The sequence below is a fragment of the Hetaerina americana genome, unplaced genomic scaffold, assembly GCF_022747635.1.
Source record: "Hetaerina americana unplaced genomic scaffold, ioHetAmer1.1.p SCAF_6, whole genome shotgun sequence".
NCBI lineage: Eukaryota > Metazoa > Arthropoda > Insecta > Odonata > Calopterygidae > Hetaerina > Hetaerina americana.
Genome location: NW_027287205.1, coordinates 50,182,315 through 50,189,362, shown reverse-complemented (window position 1 = coordinate 50,189,362; position 7,048 = coordinate 50,182,315).

Here is a 7,048-nt window from a genome sequence, read left to right as displayed (position 1 = left end):
GATATTTTATATAGTGACTGAATGTTGCTAGAAGGGCCAATCATTGTTAAAAATTTGGCAAAGTATTTTATGAAGTTGATATTTTTAGTAATTGATTGATTGTTCAATATCATAATGAAGAGGCTTTTATATTCTGGCTGTGCTATAAAGAACATTTATAAATATTGTTTTAAATATTTCCCAGTTTGCCAACAGACTTACTCTATTGTGTTTATTCTGCCACTTTGTTATGCCCATTTGTATGTTGGCAACAAGTCAAGTTGTTCACCATTGTCTGCCTTTTGGCAGCTAATGCTAAGGTAGATAATTGGGATGATTGATTTTTTGTAAATTCCTGAAAACCTCCTGCATTTTTGGTAGAATTTTGTCAGATATCTTGAAGGAATGAGGAGAAATATTAGAGTGGCCAATGAGATCACTTGCTAATGGTCACTTGTTAACATCTTTCATCTCATGATCTTATCATCACAATAAAACTCAAATTATATAATTACCATGATAGAGCATCCATCTCTTTCGTAGGATCACTCATAGCATTATAATATTACAGCAAATAATGTATATTTATGAATTCTTGCTACATCCTTACTCAACATCCCTGTTATCAATCTCCTCCTTTTGAAAGCTTCTTTCACAATTCTTATTCTTATGTCCCTACTACTTTGACCATTTTTGTACAAAGCCCTTCCAAAATTGGTTAACTTTTTCACCTACTTTAATTTAGGAACTCCTATTTTAACATTTAACTAGGGTGGATGTTATTTTAGTTGTGCATGAATTTTTCCAGTGTTAAGCTTGGTATATTCTGGAAAGGGCTAAGATCTGCCAAAATATGTACAAGTGACAGGTTAAGATTCATTTATCCTTCATTTTTCTAATTCACATTTAATATACTTCATGGGAATAAAATTACTGGACATAAGAAACCTATTTATTTTAAAAATTGCTATAGCTTGTGGTAGATGAAGTGCTGACATTTAATTTATTTCCCTGGAAAAATCTCTTGTCACTTGTGATATCTTTTGATATAATATCTTTTATTTTTATATGCAGATGATAGATGTTGCCAATTTTAAAATCATTTACATTACTTCAGTTTGCTTTTGCATGTGTATTTTATGTTAAACGATCCATAATGCAGTGGTTTAACTGAATATGTGGCCAGCTGAGTGATTAAACATGATGGCACATAAAGATAGATTATCATCACCACTAGGACCAGCTTACATAAATACAGAGCCTTATAACTCAGATCTCAGTTAGGAATTAACTATGCAAAAAATTTGACTCTTACAAATGAAGTGCTTACTCGAAATCAATCTCATTTGATTGCATACCAGCTTACATAGGGGTTACTCTGTCAAGGGAGTGCTGAATTAGTGTTTAACTTAAAGTTTATGGCATTATATATGATTTAAGAATTTTGTAACTCAAAGTGATGACCACTAATACCCAAGGCAAACTTGAATATGAAGCAACCTCAATGGCTTTGGTCTAATTTTCAATACTTACATTCTCTCTGGTTGCATAAAAAACTTAAATATTTGTTAATTATTTTAATACTTCGAACCTCAGCTTTTGCTCTGCAAGATGTATGTATACGGTAGTTAAATGGTAATGTATAAGAATTCAACCCTCCTGTAAGGGAGTTGTAGTTTTACCAATGCACTTTGGAAATGTAAAATGTGTAATATTTTTGATTAATTACTAGTTTTGATGTGGGGAGCCCCAACTATTTGGTTGGAGACAAAAATCAGAATTTCAACAGAAAAAATAACTACAAATTTTTAACTTGGTTGTTTGCTTTAAATGTACCATGCCTTCATGTTTTATTTCTTATTAATCTCCTAATTTTGTGGACACATTGGAGTTCCAGATTTTTGTAGGCAAAGATTTATGTGGCTTTTTTCTTGATCTTAATTGTCATGTCTATCATTTTACCTAGATTTTGGTGTTCTCTAGTTGTCCCCTGATGTGTACATCAGGTGTATCAGTCATCGTGTCATAAATTATCGTTTAAACCTTAAAAAATCAAAAGTATCTTTTAAATTCATAATGCAGGAATTGTGCTATTTTTTATTATTAGATATGGACAATGAAATAAGTTGCTTATTTATTCATAATTCCTATCTTTAACCAAATTTACTTTTCCTAGTACATTTGGTCTGCAGTTTGAAATTAAGATATATTCAATTGACTCAGTATCTGTGTTCATTCAGTGTAATTTTAACGGTATGAATATTATACCCATTTATGTTGAATGATCTTAAATGCCCCTATGTGTTTTAATATGTTAGTCCAGTAGGTATTACTCAGGGATACTGGCTGGAGGACCCAGGTTCAATTCTGGGTGACACATCTGGGCACCCTCAGCTTCATCCAAGCTATGTGATTTTTCATGTACCAGGCCTTTCCTGGTAACCGCATCCAGCGCAGGGAAAGGAACTGGCCCTCCTACCCTGATGTATGTGCTTACAAGCTTCCTGCTGTGTAGAGCTTAGTATTAGGTGAGCTCCACCCTCACCTATCAAACCAACCTTTGGGTTGATTATTGTGGTAGATTTAGTGGAAATTATTTTAACCTGATCCTATTTCCTTTGCTCTGACCATAAGTATTAATTGGGTTCATAATCATCCCATCAACCTTTATTAATTTGAACTCACCAATTTTTGCCAGACCTTCCTACCTACATGTATATCTATCTAATCTATTTGGTTTGGTGACCATGTTATTTATTTTCATTTAACCTTTTGCACCTAATACACTTAAACATATTTCATCCCAAATACAAAATGCCTACACATCCCTCATCATGTACCTCTGATAAATTACAGCATGATGGATAGGTATTTGGAAAACCACTATATTCAACTCTCAGATTTACTGAAATGAAATGAAGATAGGTCCCAAAATTCAATGGGGTCTTGACTAAACATGATTAATTTCTAACTATATTCATTTTTGTCAATTCAAAGTTCATTTTGAAAGTGGTAAAGGATTTACTAACTGGCATTGTCCATAAAAAAAATGTTTGGCATTGAGAGTCCAAATATTTGTTCCCTAGGAAAGGCAAAATGTAATTATTTTCTATAATTGAGCACTTCTTACAGCCAGTCTTCAGAGTTGATTGATGACCAGCAAAATAATTGATAATATGCTTCCCCTAAAGCTAAGTATCATATGATTTTCTTCTGGTATTAAAATTTTACACTTATTAATGTTTTACTCTCATAAGTTGGCGTCATGAAATACTTTGTAATCCTTTTTATACTGCTGTGCATTTTATTATTGTTTCACAAAAGTAAGACAGTTTTCATGAGAAAGTATGAAGCATTACTTTATATGAAATTGTTTCAAGTCCATGTTCATATAATGTCACCTGGGTGGGATATTCACACTGATTTAATAATAAAAACTGACTGTGGTTTCTAGCTGTGTGTGCTGTGATCAAGGCTACAGAATTTGATGTTTTTAGATGATATGACTAATACTGTGTTGTTATGTAATTACAAAGAGTTGATGTCTTTGTCATTTATAGCTCTTCTTTGTGGCTCTCTGATTTTTTAGGAGTGTATGGAGGTTAATGTTAAAATTGGGTATTGAAGATAAAGATTGTTAATTTGGCTTATAAGCCATGTGTAAGTATTCTGAAGTAGTCTAAATTTAGTTCTTATGATAAGGACTGACATTTTAAAGTCTGCAGTAATTTGGATATCATTGACTTTAATCCTTTTAAAAGAAATATTTTTTGCCCTTTTGTTTAATGTCCTTCTGGTAAAAATTTTCTCTTTTCGCATCAATGAGTTTTAGCAGGGTTTTTGTTAGAGCTTACTGTTGGTTCCTAGGAACCAAACTGGCCATTTGGCAAAAGCATGGCCATTGTTATGATGCGTGAAGCCATTGTGATTTGATGCAAAGGATTTAAAATTATGTATTTTAAAGAGAAGCGTTTAAATTGTACTTATTCAGGTCCAAATACCTGAATTAAGTTAAACTTAAATGTTAAAACTTCCTGTCAGGAATCCTTAGGTTAATTTCCCTTCCATATATTTTTAAAAATATTCATGCCTCAGCCATGTTATTATTTTGTTGTTAACATTCAAGAGCCAGGTAATGCTATAAGATGCAAGGCTGGAAGCACCTTCTCAGGGTTATACTAGCCATAACTGTATGCCTGAAACTAAAGTTTATTGAGAGAGAATGAGAAATAATACCCTCTTACAGCAATTTTCTCTTGTGAAAAGAGCTCTGATCCAGAGTATAGTCTCTGGAGTAGAGGTTTAGAATGTTCCTTTCATTGATTACATATCTGAAGTAAACTCTTTGTAAAGTTTGTCACGGGCTCCCTGTTTGCTTATTTTATTCTCCTCGTATGTTTTCAATGTACAGACTCTTGACTCAATGGGAAGGTGTTTTCTATTACAGAGAGAAACTATATCAGTTAATTTTTTCTATCAGTTGTACTAATGATTGTATTTCATTTGGCTGGTTACAGGTACTTGTATCGCCTCCATATTTTGTAACGAACATTGTCTTGCAACTAGTAGTAAAGGTTGTTTACAGTGGCAGCAGTTGTAAAATTATATTTGATGTAGTTTGCTCATTTGTATGAATGTCTGCTCATGTTGTGTGTTTTTAAGTTACTTCATTTTTAGAAATTTCCATCGCAAGGTGAAGGTAGAATGTACTGAGAAAATTAATAGAATAAACTTGAAGTCTTCCCATCATTCCTTACCTGTAAAAAAAGGAAGAAGTGTTCACCGGCCATTATGTTTGGTTCAAGTTAACTGAATATTTCATAGGCATTATTGGAAAGTGATTCAATTTCTTAAGCATGTTTCTTTTTCTTCTTTAACTCTATGTTCATGAATAAAAAGTGATAAAAAATGCTTTCATGCCATTATCTAATCTGTGCAATATGTCTGTAATCAAAATCCGATTTTAAGTTTTCACAGTTTTTATCTTCCATTACCATGGTAAATATTTAGTGAGACATTTTTATCAATAAAAAGTAAATTAATCGTGCATTTGTTTATTTCTTTTGTATTTTTTTTACCTTGGCTTTCTGGAAAATTCATGGAGATTATTACTGCCACCGACACCATTTTTTTGTCTTTTTAATAAACTAGTGCAAGGAGAACATATTTAAAAAAAGTGTTCTCCTTATGCTTCCAAGTCCCACTCAAGTATCAGTATCTCATTTCTTTTTCCAGTGATTAATCCTTTCCCTAACCTTATGTAACTCCCCATTTCTCCTCAGCCCAAACCCTTCACCCATGCATCTAAAAATTACCATATTACTCTGTCCAATAAATACGCTAACTTAGTCCATAAAAATTTTATTTTGCAAAATTTAGTCTGCATTGATTTTGTCCCCTTCAAAGTACTCTCCATTCATTGCTATCCACTTTTTCCATCTTCTTTTCCACTGTTTAAAGCACCCTTGGAAGTGCTCGGCAGTTAGGCATTTTAGTTTTCTTGTCATTTCTTGCTTTATTGTGTCCACATCTTCCCAGTGATGCCTCCTCATCACGTTTGCATTTTGGGAATAGGAAAAAGTCCCAGGGGGCAAGATCTGGCAAATAAGGAGGATGATCAAGGATGGTGATTGAATTTTTTGCCGGAAACTGGCTAACAATCAAGGCTGAATGTGCAGGTGCATTGTCATGGTGAAGGATCCATCCATCATGTTTGGTTAACATAGTGTGCACTGTTGATTTTCCTAAATTCAGTTCTTCAGCTATCATTTGGGCAGTTTTTTGATGATTGGTAAGGACAAGGGACCACACACAATGTTCTCATCAACACAGGTGGTTAAAGGTTGTCTCAGCCTTGCATCATCTGTGGCATCTTGTAGGCCATCTTTAAAATACTTAATTCACTTGAAAACAGATGTTTTCTTCAGGGCATTATCACGGTAAACAGCTGTCAACATTTCAGTAATTTCTTGACAACTTTTACCGCACTTCACCATAAAACTTGATATTGATTCGTTGCTTGATGATTTCAATTTCCATTTTTGACACATGCAGTTAAAACAAGGACAAACTAAACTTATATAACTGGCACCATATGTATAGCTCAATGATCCGCCAAGCACAGACGGCTCATTAGGTCTCGGGCAACTAGCATCTCTAGTGGGCGCTCCACGCCATAGCCACCAAATTGCACCAGTTAAGTGCATTTATTGCACAGACCATGTATAGCAATGACAGCAAAAATGTGAACTACAGTAAATCACCTTGAGATTACACCAGGTTGTAAATTTTTGTTTTCATCATTTCATATAATAATGAGTTCTATTGATGTATGAAGTATGTATACTCTCACGTAATTACGAAGAGTAATAATAATACATATCTTGAGAGATAGTTGAGGCTGATACTTCGTGGAAATCATTTGTTAAGCACGAAGAAAGAATCAAAGACTGGGTTTCCATGGGAAAGAATTTATTATTGCTGACTAGTTTCACTACACTGTAGTATCATCAGTCTAGTCTACAGTGTGGAAAAATTAGTTGACAACAAATTCTTAACTGTGGAGACAAATTCTCACTTTCCCCATGTTTTATAACACATTTTATATGCCCACATAATATTACAAAAATATCAGGTAGATGGCGTATGTACATAAAAAAAGCAAGCATAAAAAAGTGAAAAAAATATTTAAATTTAATTCAAAGTACTTGGTAAACTGAAAGCATTATATGAATACCCACTATGACTATATCTACCTTTCACTAATATGTTCTACTAATGTGTTATATTTGCATGCAGTACATTGCTTTCATGATCTAAGACTTTCACAAAAAGCTGAGTGGAAAACATTTCATGTTGCAGAGCCAGAATTAAGCAAAAAGATGTCTCAAAATTGTTTTGTTACAGCTCTATTTTTACTAGCCTAATAATATACTAGGCTACCTACAAATGCTATGAAAACAAGTTTAAAAAAATTCTGTTCTTTGAGGTCCTAGCTGTAAAGCTGTATTCCCTATCTCCACATCTCAGTAACTTAGAACGTAGAAGTATGGTATGCAACAGTTGAATA